Source organism: Tupaia chinensis, unplaced genomic scaffold (assembly GCF_000334495.1).
Source record: "Tupaia chinensis unplaced genomic scaffold, TupChi_1.0 Scaffold000069_1, whole genome shotgun sequence".
Lineage (NCBI taxonomy): Eukaryota > Metazoa > Chordata > Mammalia > Scandentia > Tupaiidae > Tupaia > Tupaia belangeri.
This window is the reverse complement of record NW_006159529.1, coordinates 72,674-86,708: the sequence shown is the minus strand read 5'-3', so window position 1 is coordinate 86,708 and position 14,035 is coordinate 72,674. Positions and strand designations below refer to the sequence as shown.

Sequence of the window (14,035 nt, the reverse complement as noted above, 5' to 3'; positions counted from 1 at the left end):
AAATCTAGGTTCTGCCACAGACAGCTGAGGAGCCAGAGACAGTTATTACATCCTCTTAAGTTTTCCTTTCCTCGTCTGTAAGATGGGGATAGTAATACTTCCTAACCTTATGAAGTTATTTTGGATGTAAGTGAGTTGATGTATGAAAAACATTCAGCACAGTGTTAGCATACACTAAGCTGTCAATAAATGTCAGCTCTTGTTACTATCAGCAGATGCTCAAGGCCACCTGATCATCACCTGATTTAAAGGGATGAAGCTGATATATCTGAAGGGACAACAAATGAACCAGATGTCAACACTGAATTGTTAGCACTGGACAATTGTTTCTTGAATTAGGAAATACTTTACCTTTTTTTTTTTTTTTTTTGAGAGGTTTTTGCGATACAGAGTATGCACTTGCCAGAAAGACAGAGAGACAGAGAGACAGAGAGACAGAAAGTGAGAAATCACCCCCCTCCCGGGGGGATGGCCACACTGCAATCCCTTCTCCTCCATTCTCCTCTTGGGATCTTAGGCACGTACACACACACGCGCCTGGCGTGAATTTAAACCGAGTCAAGGACTTGAACCGTGGTCGACTACATGGGAGTCCAGCGACATAGCCATTACGTTAACTGCTGGTCCCAGGAAATATTTTAGACATACTGAAGACATAAAGGGTAATTTACTGAAAATCCATGTTCCTATCATCCTATGTGATATTTTTTAAAAATTATTTATTTATTTATTTATTTATTTAATTTATGATGATTATTATTATTTTTATTTTTAAAAAAATTTTTTGGAGAGTTTTTTCTATAGGGTGCGTGTGCTTGCCAGATAGACAGAGAGAGACAGAGAGAGACAGAGAGACAGAAAGCAGAAAATCAGTCCCCAGGGGGGATGGCCATGCCGCAATCCCTTCTCCTCCATTCTCCTCTCGGGATCTTGGGCACACACACACGCCTGGCGTGAGTTTAAGTCACCGGGTTCGGGACTCGAACTGCGGTCGACTACGTGGGAGTCCAGCGACATAGCCATTATGCTAACTGCTGGTCCCTGATTATTATTATTTTAATTTGATCAGAGAGAGAGAGAAAAAGGGAAGGTGACAGAGCAAGTTGCCATGTCCAGAACTTGAACTGTGGGCAGCCACATGGGAGTCCAGTACTTTATTATTTTTTTAAAGAGTTGTGTTTTTTTGTTTTTTGTTTTTTGGGTTTGGTTTTTTTTTTTTTTTTTGCTATAGGGCTCTTGTGCTTGCCAGAAAGACACAGACAGAGAGACTGAAAGTGAGAAATCACCCCCTGAGGGGATGGCCATGCCACAATCCCTTCTCCTCCATTCTCCTCTCAGGATTTTGGGCACACAGGTACATGTACCTGGTGTGTTTTAAGCTGCTAGGCCTGGGACTTGAACCACGGTCTACTCCATGGGAGTCCAGTGATGTAACCATTACACCACCGGCTGGTCCCCTAGGAGTCCAGTGCTTTAACCACCATGCCACCTGCTGGCGCCATAACTTGATATTTAAAATTCCAAATATATTGGAAGCCTTCGGTGTACTCTTTTCCGGCCCTAAACTGAGTCTTGAAGGTGATGTTCATCATTTCCAGGAATGTCTTTTTGCTGTTGCTACGTGTGTACGAATCTCTAGGTAGTAAATACATCTTTCACAAGTGTTAGAGCTTTATGTAAATGGCATCATATGTCTCACTCTTCCGCTTTTTCACTTACCATAATGCTTGGCATCAAATGTGAGATTTGCCTGTGTTTATATCCGCCACTCTTATTCTGCAGTATGAGGCTGAAAATCCTGCTTCCAAGAATAAGTGGAGGGAGAGAGATTGTTTCCAACCTAACTGTTTGACCCCAACTTGCTTCCAGCCATCCTATGCTCTGGATAGAGTGTAGCCTCGTGGTGTCAAAGCCTCTGCAGCCAGATTCTGTGGGGTTGAGTTGCAAGTCTGCCCCTCATTAGCTGGGAAACCTCAGGTAAGCTACTTAACCTCTCTGTTCCTCAGTTTCTTTCTGTGTAACGTGAGAATCATACCTCGTACTTTCTTCATAGGATTGTAAAACACAATGCAGGGCTGGTTTGCAGCGCAGTACTAGGGGGTTAGCTGTGCTCTTTCACTTGGGATGTTCTTAGGCAGACGGGCTGGAACATGGCTCCGTGAACCATGATTGCAGTCTCTCAGCCTGCTCTCTGCCATGCACAGAAGGGCAGCTAAGTAGTCTGGGATTTTCCGCGTCTGAGGAAGCTGGGAAGATGACATTGGGAAAGCTGATTATCCAACTGTTCTGTTCCATCCTCTGCCAGTGGCTCCAGGCACAGCTGGAAAAAGCGGGCTCCTCTTTTCCCATCCATCACGGCCTCTGATCTGTCCTGCTCCCTCAGTCTCATCCTTAATATCGCTCCCCTCACCTGCACAGGTACGTAAATGAGCCCATAGACGTGAGGGGAACTGATAGGAGGTGGCATCCTTAAGATCTGAACCCACGTCTCCTCCTTCCAAATCCTGTGGCTTTAGGCCATCTAGCTGGCCTCCCCAACTCTCTCGGTCATTTTCAATGTATGATTTTCATGCTTGAGGGCAGGGGCAGGACTCTGAGGAAGGAGAACAGCTTGGGGGCCACCCACTCTGTTGAAGGTCTGACATTTTGCTGGTGTTGTGTCTTCAACCATCAGATTACAGAAAACCATTTTAGAACAAGAGGCCGATTTGGGACCAGCAATTGGTGTAATGGCTATGTTGCTGGACGCCTATGTAGTCAACTGCGGTTTGAGGCCCAGACCTGGCGGCTTAAACTCACACTGGACATGTGTGCGTGTGTGTCCAAGATCCTGAGAGGAGAACAGAGGAGAAGGGATTGCAGCGTGGCCATCCTGCTTGGGGGGTGGATTTCTTGCTTTCTGTCTCTCTGTCTTTCTGGCAAGCGCACGTGCCCTATAACAAAAACCTCTCAAAAACACACACACACACACACACACACAAATCCAAAAAACTAGAGGCTATATTGTGTTGTATTGTGTTTTCGTCTCTGTCTTTTCTTGAGGATTGTAGTTGAATGGTTGAAATGTATTTTCCAAATTTCCTAAAAAGTTGGGCAGCCACCAGGATCAGTGTTGGGAGAGTCCATGGATGACATTGAGCGTGGAGCAGATGGCGGTCAGCTAGCGTGCCTTTCATTCATCCAGGTACACAAGTTTTAGCTTGCCTCACCTTGAAATGGAGTTTTCACGGAGAAAAATGTATCGGGGTAGATAGATTCTCTTCTTTATGTGATGTCACATGACTACTCTTGCATGCGGTTATTTTCTTTTAAAATAATTCATAATGGCAGAGTTCATCACCATCATCAGCTTTTTTCATTATAAATCCAATTTTGGAGGGCGTTGGTGTCTGCTATTTCATCTTCCTTGAGCTTAAAATTGATATTTTCTTCTAAAAATAAATAAAAGGAAGCAGCTTGTGTGTATGTTTAAAGAAACAAAACCCCAGGCTTTTGGAGGATATGTTTGGCAACAGGAATTTAGGCAGGAATAAGGATAGATAACAAGTAGATATCAACTTCCGTATCCCCTTTGATCAATTAGTAGTGAACGACTGGAGTGTTGTGTTGAGAAGGATTCTGAGATCATTTCTGGCATCATTGAAAAAGAGCTGTGGGAACCAGTAGATGGCATAATGTTTATGTTGCTGGACTCCCATCCAGTCGACTATGGTTTGAGTCCCGGACCCAGCGGCTTGAAACCCACGCCGGGCGCGTGTGCATGCATGTCCAAAATCCCAAGGGGAGAATGGAGGAGAAGGAAGGGATTGCAGCATGGCCACCTCCCCTGGTTTCTCACTTTCTCTCTCTCTTTTTGTTTCTCTCTGGCGAGTGCATATGCCCTATAGCAGAAATCTCTATATATACCCCCCCAAAAGAGCTGTGCTTGATTAGTGATGTCTGTCATGAACCTCTGCAAGTGAGAGGGGAGAATGGTGGAGGCAACTCTGCAAATTTTGCCCAAAAACTTTATAGAATAAACTTAGTAAATTTACCCTTTTTTTTTCCCTTTGGAAAGATTTTTGCTATAGGGCACTTGCACATGCCAGAAAGACAAGAGAGAGACAGAGAGACAGAAAGCGAGAAATCACCCCCCAGTGGAGATGGCCATGCCACAATTCCTTCTCCATTTTCTTCTCAGGATCTTGGGTGCACATGCACACGTGCACACGTACCCGGCGTGACTTTAAGTGGTTGACTACATGGGAGTCCAGCAACGTAGCCATTATGTCATCTGCTGGTTCCACGAATTTACTCTTAATGGGAATTCCATACCTCTTTGTAGTATTTGATAGTGTCGAAAGCATTTTTTCGTGTTCTTTACTTTCGTTTAATTCTTGCATCAACTGGGTGAATTCAGTAGGGGTAAACTGTCTTCAGATGATCTGTTAAATGTCTGTTGAGTCCTGTACTAGGCTGTGAGAAATCACCTCTAAGTATAATCGCCATGAGTTTCTTTCCTCCCCCCGTTCATGCATGCTGCTCCTCACATCAAGAAGTGGGGGCTAATTCACTCCCTTAGATCTGGGCTGTTCTGAGTGACTTGCGTGACCAACAGTAAGCAGCTGAAATGATGTTCTGGGACTTTTTTTTTTTTTTGAGAGGTTTTTGCTATAGGGCACGTGCGCTCGCAAGACAGACAGAGAGACAGAGAGACAGAAAGCGAGAAATCACCCCCCAGGGGGGATGGCCATGCCGCAATCCCTTCTCCTCCATTTTCCTCTTGGGATCTTGGGCACGCATGCACATGCGTCCGGTGTGAGTTTAAGCCACCGGGTCCGGGACTTGAACCACAGTCGACTACAAGGGAGTCCAGCAACATAGTCATTATGCCAACTGCTGGTCCCTAATGTTCTGGAACTTTTAATGTGAGGTTTTAAAATACCTCTCACGGGCCAGCTCTGTAGCCTGGTGTTTAAGATGACTGGGTCCCACATGGCTGACAGTGAGGTTTGAGCTCTGGACCCAGTGACTTGAGAAACATGCTGGGTGCAGGTGAGTCCATGCCCAAAATCCCAAGAGGAGGGAGATGGAGAAGTGATTGCAGTGTGACTATACCCTACCAGAGGTGCTTTTTCAGCTCTCTCTAACTTTGCTATAGGGTGCGTGCACTCGCCAGACAGAGACAGAAAGAGAGAAATCACCCCCGGGGGGATGACCATGCTGCAATCCCTTCTCTTCCATTCTCCTTTCAGGATTTTAGGCATGTACACACATGCACCTGGTGTGAGTTTTAAACCGCCAGGCCCAGGACTTGAACTGTAGTCGATGGCGTGGGAGTCCAGTAACATAACCATTGTGCCATCTGCTGGTCCCTAGTGCTTTCTCTCTCTCACTTTTGGTGAGTGCATGTACCCTCTAGCAAAATTAAAAAAAAAAAAAAGAAAATGAAGACTTTCAGTTTTGGCCTAGGCCTTCTCTAAACATTTACTTTTGGATCCCTAAACCCTGATCTGCGATGTAAGAAATATGGCTACCCTTCTAGAAAGATCATGTGAAGAGGCCCTAAGAAAAAAGAGGGGGCACAGCCAAGGGCGCTTTCTAGTTGTCCCACTGGGACCCCAGTTATGTGAGACGCTATCTTGGACCCTCTATTTAACCTCATGGCCAGCTGAATGCCACTGAGTCACCCTAGTTGAGGCTGTATGGAACAGAAGAATCATCAAGCTGAGTCCTGCCTAAATTCCTGACTCATGAAATCTTGAAGCGAAAGGTTGTTATTCTCAGTGACTAAGTTCTGGTGTTTTATTATGCTGTGATGTTATGTAACTAGAACACTGACATTGGTTTTTGAGTGTAAGGGATGAGTAAGACCCAGTTTTACCCCATGAAGAGCTCCAAGTCTCTTAGAAGAGATAGACACATGAACAAACAAGTCATAATTTGGTGAGTCCAAACATGTGCAGGACAGAAGGACACCCCAACAGACAGGTCGGTCACTTTACTGACAGGGGCTTAAAGGGCTTCCTAAAGGGGAGGAGCCCTGTCTGGCCTCTGTCCTCACTGTTCTTGAGATTCATGGTCCACAGAAAGTCATTTTTTTCCCTCTAGGACATCGCCAGGCCAAGAGAAGAGCCCCTAGTGACCAAGTCTATATTAAGTGACTTTCTTTTCCTGGACACAGTTGATCCATCCAGAGGTGGATGAATACCTAAGCTATGCTAGTCAAGTTCTCCTCTGTAAATTAAAATCTGGAATGGAGAGGGATCAGCAGATAGCACAATGGTTGTGTCACTGGACTCCCATGTGGTTGACCATTGTTCGAGTCCTGGACCTGGTAGTTCAAAACTCATGCCAGTTGTGTGTGCGTGCGTGCCCAAGATCCCGAGAGGAGAAAGGATTGCAGTGTGGCCATCCCGCCTGGGGGGTGATTTCTCACTTTCTGTCTCTCTGTCTCTCTCTGTCTTTCTGATGAGTGCACTCTATAGCAAAAATCTACCCCCCCCAAAAAAAAAAATTCAGAATGGAGAGTTTCAGAAGCTGGGCATTACCGGAGCCAGTTCATGGCGTTAGCAGCTCTCTGGATCAGGGTTTCTCAACCTTGGCACTCTTGACATTGGGCTGGCTAATTTCCTGCTGGGGCAGAGGGAACCGTCTTGTACATCACGGAATGTTTTAAGGCATCCTGGTGTCCGTGCAGCAGATGCTTATAACACTCCACTCCCAATTGTGACAATCAAAAATGTCTTCCTGGGGGACAGCATCACCCCTCGTTGAGAATAATTTCTCTAGAGTGACAGTCCCATGTTGGACCCACCGATAGCGAACAGTTCCTGAGTTGGGGGGGGGTGAGGATTAAAGAAAAGACAAGACAGGATAGAAACGGGGGGACTGCCAGTCAATACTGGGCAGCCTACTTTATTGCTAGTATGTATACACACTCCAGAGACTTCTGTGATGTAAGGTTTTTAAGTCCTTACTGTCAGGTTGTTATAACAATACTTTGGAACATTTAGTTCAAAACAATCCCAAGACATTCTGCTCGTAACAATCCAGCCAACCAAGGCCATGACCGGATGAAGACCTTGGTCTTATTCTGGGGGTCACGTCCTGCACATTCCTCACGTCTCCTCTTTGGTTCCCCACAGTCCCAGAATTCATTGTGAGGGTCTCACAAGAAGCTTGCGAGGAAGCAGGATCTCTAAGCAGCCCCAGAAAGGGAAGCAGCCCTGGCAGACACCATTATGAGCACTGGCGTTAGGGCAGAGACGCATGCTTAGTCTCTCCTTGCAAATTACAGGTTGTGGCTCTGGTCTGGAAGTCCTAGTTTCCAACCGACTGGCCACATCCAGTAGACCTGGGCTAGGTGCACCCAGGGGAGGCCATTTCTGAGGACTTAGCTTCCAAGAATAAATTCCCTTGGGAAACTCCACAGGCAGCTTAAGCCTCAAGAAAACTACTCATTAGGAGCTTGGCGAGCTGTTAATTGCCCTGTCCAGCCAAGACACAGGGCTGCTGTGCCAGCCTGCTGAAAAATAATGAAGTCACTAGAAGTTCCAGCTCCATCCCTGAACCTCCTCCTCCTGGGAGGTGCCCTCCTGCTTGCTCTTCCCACTCCCACATCAGACATGCTGGCCCTCCTGCTGCTTGCTGCCTGGGAACTCTCACTGTGGTGTCCAGACAGAGCTGCTCCCCCAGGGATCAAATCCTAGGGCCATCATCTTCTCAGAAAGAACATACTAGAAAACAGAAGCCGGCAAAGTCTTACTCACTGGGTTGTAAGTGTGTTCATCAGCAAGTTATGTTTACAAAGGTGTACAGATTAATTCACATAGAGCTACTACTCATCCCTTCTTACAAAAGCTCAACAAATTCATCCAGTTTTGGGAAAGCTGTGACTTTTGGTTGCCATGGCAACGTCCCTGTCGTCTGCCTCTGATCTTTTGCTGGAGCAGGGCAGTCGCAGGCTGAAGGATGGGACAGTGGGGCAGAAAGATGACTGAAGGGGAGGCTGGGAGCCAGCTTTGTAGACCCAGTTGCAATGCTAAGCGGCCCCCCTGAGCTGCTGGAACAGATATGTTGAATTCGTAGATTTCAAAAGTCTTTTCTAGAGGAACGTCTAAGTTACCTCAGTGCAGGAGACCTTCTATCCTTTCAGGAGGATTTAGCATATGAAGGCACTTGATACTAGGAGGGGTTCTTCCACAGTGTGGGTGAAGGTGGGAAGTTGGGGATATCCGGTGGGTGCAGCTCATTGAAGAAGCCGGTGAGGCAAGGCCTTCTTTCTGTTCTGGGCCACTAGGGGGCAGCACCTAACCTATGCTCAGGCAACCGGTTCTCGCTCTTGGGACTTTGGATCTGAAGAGGTGGACTTAGGCAGAGGTTATTCAGGGTGGCGGTGCCTGAGCTGCCAGTGTAGTAGCTGGGCTGGGGAGTACCCAGTGTGCCAATAGTGATGTCTTAATCCACCTTGTCCTGTGGCATGAATGTGACTGTGTTCCTCTATCAACTTCCATGCTCTTGCTTTTTTCTCTGCTTCACTTTCAGCTATGCGAGCGACCCGATCCTTTTGGTAGGGATTTGGTGTTTTCTCTTAGCTGGCCAGAGCTGGTCTCTATTGTTTAAAACCAGGAACCACGACTGGAACCATGGTGAACTAATTGACCCACAATTTGCTGTTCGTGACTGAAATCATTATAAGGTCTTACCTAATCTCAGAGGTGTTTATGATTTTGAGAAGAATCCTGGCATCAGCCATATCTCAACCCAAGGCTGCCAAAGACGTCACCCCACCTGCCAGTGCTGCTCAGTAGGCAGGGGCCACAGGGGCCACTGTGCTTAGGAGGGTTCTGAACTGAAGCCAATACTTGTTTGCAATGTCTGCCTGTTGGGGGAACGTTCTGGAGTGGTGGAGTCTCCGTCAAGCAGATGCTTTTTTTTTTTTTTGAGAGGTTGTGCTATAGGGCGCGTGTGCTCACCAGGCAGAGAGAAAGAGACAGAGAGAAAGTGAGAAATCACCCCCTGGGGGGATGGCCACACTGCAATCCCTTCTCTTCCATTCTCCTCTCAGGATCTTGGGCATGCACATGAGTTTAAGGCACTGGATTCAGGATTTGAACCGCGGTCGGCTACATGGGAGTCAAGCGATATAGCCATTATGCCAACCGCTGGTCCCCAAGTAGATGCTTTCTGTGTCTAAACTCAATGGAGGAATTTCAGGGGTCTGGGGAGATATTAGGTGATGATGATGATAACAGGGTTTTTCCATCTCTCCTTGGCTATTTTCTTCTGTGGACAAAGGCTGAACTTTTGCCACCATCTCAGGGTAGGACAGTCTCTCTGACAAGCCAGAGATGACATCAGCACCCCTTACAGGAACAGGTGCGCTGTTTCAGAGACTGCAGCTGCAAAGCCTGAGGCCAGCCCGTGGTGCTGGAGCGTCAGAACGGGCGGGCCCTTAGAAGTCGTCCACCCAGTACTCCCAATGTGCAGATGGAAGAACTGAAGCCCAGAGAGGGAAGGGAGGACCTGCCTGTGGCTCTGCAGTCAGCTGGCTGACAGCCTGCCATTTCACGCATCAGCTGGGTTTCTGACTAGTGCTCTTAGCACATTACCACCGTCTCTATCCTCTTGGCTTCCTCCTGCCTTTTACTCGTCCCTGACTTTGCAATACCCCAATGCGTTCGTTTCCCATGGCTGGTGTAACACATCGCCAAAAGTGTAATGACTTACAGCAACATCTGTTTATCTTATAGTTCCACAGCTCAGAAGTCACACACACACACACCTCATGGGGCTACATTCAAGGTGTCGGTGGGGCTTGCATTCCTTTTGGAGGCTCTGAGGGCAAGTCCAGCTCCATGTCTTCTCTGGCTTCTAGAAGCCACCTGCCTTTCTCAGTTGGTGACCCTCTTCCTCATGCACCACACCAGCATTGGCCACTTGAGTCTTTCTCAGACTGCATCATTCTGACACTGTGTTCTCTCTCGTTTTCCTCTCTTTAAGGATCTTTGTGATTACTTCGAGCCCATCTGGATAATCCAGGATAATCGTCCTATTTCCAGGTCAGCTGGTAAGCATCCTTAATTCCATCTGCAATCTTAGCTCCCCTTTGCTAGGAGAATATATGCAGGTTTCAGGCATTAGGACAGGGACGTCTTTGAAGGCCATTATTCTGGCCACTGCATCTACCTCCCCTCTGAGGTCAGGATTTATTATCCTGAAAAAACAAAAACACATTTCCTTGATCCTGCTTCCCAGCTTCCTTCTAGAGTCATTGCTGAACTCATCAAGAGAGGGTCTATTCTTGAGGTTTTCCTTCTGTTGTCATTTACTTATTTAAAAAAAATTGTGCTAAGTAATTCTTTTTAAAACTATTTCATTTCACTTTATTTATTTTAATTTGACCAGAGAGGGACAGAGAGAGAGAGAGAAAGTGAGAAAGAAAGCCACCAGGCTTGGGACTTGAACCACAGTGGGCCATGTGGGAGACTAGTGCCCTTAACCACCTGCTGGCCCCATGCTTGCTCATATTTTCAAAGGAAATGAAGGGCCAGCTGCAATAGCTGCGCTTGCTCTGGAAGCTGAGGCCACAGAGGAGGCCCAGGTGGCCCTTCATTTTCTAAGTCTAGTGTCTGTTACAAGCCCCCTCTACCACCTTCAAGTAGTTGCCAGTGAATGAGTTGCATTATGCCCGTTCTTGTTTTAGATCGCACAGAAATGTTCACAGTTTATGGTTAAAAGTCTTTAAGTAGCCCTGTCCCTGGGCTTCTTCGAGAGCTTCTGGGACCCCTGCCATCCAGTGGGCACCTGGAGGTGGGGGGAAAGCCTGTTTCCCCAAAAAATGAAGCAGAAGAGTCTAGGCCTGGAACTTGGTAGTAAGTAAGCACTCCGATTAGCCCCTTTAACTCATACAGCCCTACGTCAGTCTTGGGGGTAAGGTGCGGGGAGCTGAGAGTAGGGGGCTGCATTGTCCTCGTGGAGGGGTGCAGTGTGGCCTCTCTGGCTGCTTCCCCTGATGAGCGACATCCCTGCCACGGTCTCCGTTGTGTGGCTGCTGCTTGCACATTCATTTCCGGTCCTTCCATGCCCCAGGTAAACGCCAGCTGAAGACCTTGCCTGTTTTCTTCTGAACCAGTGCTGGATTCATGAGTAGGCCTCCATGCATAATTGCTGACTAGCTGGGTGGGTGGGTGGATAGAATGGATGAAAGAAAGAAAAAGACGTTTTCGTTAACATCTTGAAAGGCGCTAGTCAGGACCCTTACAATATCGGGTTATTCTGCTCACATGGCAAATGATTTCCTACTGAGTTGACCGACTGTGCCCAAACAGGGCAGGTCCACAAGGACAGAGCCTCTAAACAGCTATTGAAGGCTCCTTGATAAACACCCTCCCACCCCTCCCATAGTTCAACTTCCTGTTGGAGAACACTGGGCTGCTCTAATTGACCTTGAATGAAGTTGGTGTTTACAGCTGCAACCTAGCAGCCATTGCTCTTGAATTGATTCAGCAAGCACTTTGCAAAGGAGAACTACGAGAACAGGAACAATCCCCATGTATTGAGGATTTCATGCCACTCATTCACCCCCTTTCCTCCACACATCCAGTGTGTGTGTGTGTGTGTGTGTGTGTGTGTGTGTGTGTGCTTGTAAGAAAATAAACAAACAATTAATGAATTACTATAGGGGGAGGAGAGAAACTGGGTCCAACTTTGTCTCAGCAGGAGGGCAAGTTGGCTGTCCAGGGCCCTGAAAGGGCATTCCCAGCCCTCATTAGTTTTAACAGGAGGGGCCTGTCCAGTTCCCAAGAGTGGACAGCCCATTCAGGCCTGATGGGCTGGGACTTCATCAGTGATTGTAAACTCTTTGGATCTGCGTTTTTTTTTTGTGGCAGTTCCAGGACTTGGCAGAGACCTCGGAAAGAGTAGAAAACTTGGGTTCTCCTCTTGGTTCTGCTTGGCCGAGTTTGACTGGGCAAGGCACTTCTGGGGCCTCAGATCACTCATCTGTAAAATGAGGGGGTTGGACAAGAACCGTGGTTTCCAAACCTTTTATTTTTTTGCCCAGAAATCTGTTCTTTAAACAAAGCCTAACTGGGCCACCTTTCTGCCCACAATGAATTAAAACAAAGTTGGACAGAAGATGAGGTAGAAAGAGGCAGCATGTCCCCAAACTCTCCTACCCCAATATCCATTCTGAGAGGAAGCTCCATGGACCCACCCCCCCTTTCCAGCTTTTGCAGAACACATTTTTTTTTTTAGTTTTAAAAATTATTATTTTATTATTTTTTAAGTTCTGCTACAGGACATGAGTGCTCACCAGAGAGAGAGGGAAAGTGAGAAAATTAGCCACCAGGTACGAGACTTAAATGGAGGTCAGCCATATGGGAGTCCAATGCCTTTAACTACCATGCCATCTGCTGGCCCTCCTGAAATGGTTTTTAAACTGTGTTCTGCAGGGGCCAGCAGGTAGCATGGTGGTTAAAGGCACTGGACTCCCACATGGCTGACTATGGTTCAAATCTTGGACCTGGTGGCTTGCTTTCTCACTTTCCCTCTCTCTCTCTGTCTTTCTCTGATCGAACTGGAAATGTAATAATAATAACAAATGAAGTTAAATAAACATAAACTTCAGAATTTTATCCAGCTATAATTGGAGCTGCTCCTATCAGGCAGAACCTATTGCTTGTATCCTAACCTTATAGTTAGAAATTGCACGAGGCTGCCAGCAATAGGAACCTGATGAACAGAGCTGATGTAGATTAAGTGGTTATTTATTTTATTTCTTTGCTAACAGGAAGGTTAAAGGCAAGTGATCCAGAACTGGAATGGCAGCTCCACACATTGCCTAGAAGAAGAGACCCAGCCTCCTGTTCTCTTTCTGACACATCACCCTGAGTGTGTGGTTGCCATTCTTCAATTGGGCTCATGGTCACAATTTGGCTGCAGGAGCTCCAGGTATCACATTTACATCCTCAACAAAAACAGAAGAGGAAGAGGAGGAAGGCAGACCTCAACGTGCAATTCAGTCTGCTCCCTTTAACAAGTTGCTCAAAAAGCACACCCATGACTCCAGCTGATGTCTCCTGGGAAGACAGACTATTTCTGGCTGCAAAGGAAGACAGAAACAGTTACTATTATTTTTTAAAACCGGAACATAACTGGCAGAAAAACAGAGCTCCCCTAATAATAATGACAAAGAGCAAGGTTGCTGTGTAAGCCACGGGAAACCACTATAGCAACCAGCAGATAGTAAGCACTTACCAGGCGTCAGGCACCAGGCTGAGAACTTGACCTGCAGTATCTCATGTAATTCTCAGAACTGCCGTGTGAGGCACACGCCTACCGTTTCCATCTTACGGTGGAGGATGGTGAGGCACACGGAAGTTAAGTAACTTGGCCAAGATCCTACATCCAATAAGGGCTGAAACCGGGATTTTAACTCGTACACTCAGGTACTAGAGCTTACCCCCTCACTCATTTGATCATGCCTTTACGGTGAAGACTGCAAAGTAAATTACATTCCAAACCTGTCAATGCTGTTTTAGCAATTTTTTTTTTTTGAGAGATTTTTGCTGTAGGGATGTGTGTGCTCGTCAGAGAGACAGAAAGTAAGAAATCGCCCTCCCCGCCCCCAGTGGGGATGGCCATGCCGCAATCCCTTCTCCTCCATTCTCTACCTGGGAACTCGGGCACGCACGCACACGTGCCTGGCATTAGTTTCAGGCCTCTGGGTCCAGGACTTGAACCATGGTCAGCCATGTGGGAGTCCAGTGATGTGACCGTGACACCGTCTGCTGGTCCCTGTGTTAGCATCTTTAGAAGAAAGGGGGCCACGGCGTCTGCACAGACTGGGAGGGCCTGGCCTTTCTTACTCCGCTGCGGCCTCCTTGTCTTCTTCCTGGCGTTGAAGGCAGCCGTCACAGGCTGGATTGGCCATGGTGTATTTTCCAGGAGTAAATATTTTAGAGATGGTCTGGAGGGACTTCAGGGGCAACGTTTTTAGAGACTTGACTTGCAGGAATGATTTATGAAGCAAGATTAAAAGAGCTAAATA

General features: G+C 47.0%; 1 long non-coding RNA gene across 1 annotated transcript in view; it reads left to right on the top strand.

Annotated features, from left to right (window-relative positions):
- LOC102485384 (uncharacterized) overlaps positions 1 to 13,502 on the top strand; it is a 40,800-nt gene extending 27,298 nt beyond the window's left edge. Inside the window, exons 4-7 of the long non-coding RNA XR_333594.2 lie at positions 1,870 to 1,977; positions 2,306 to 2,418; positions 9,985 to 10,051; positions 12,776 to 13,502. This is a non-coding gene — a long non-coding RNA (uncharacterized LOC102485384). The remainder of the gene's footprint in view (positions 1 to 1,869; positions 1,978 to 2,305; positions 2,419 to 9,984; positions 10,052 to 12,775) is intronic.
- The last annotated feature ends 533 nt before the right edge of the window (positions 13,503 to 14,035 follow it).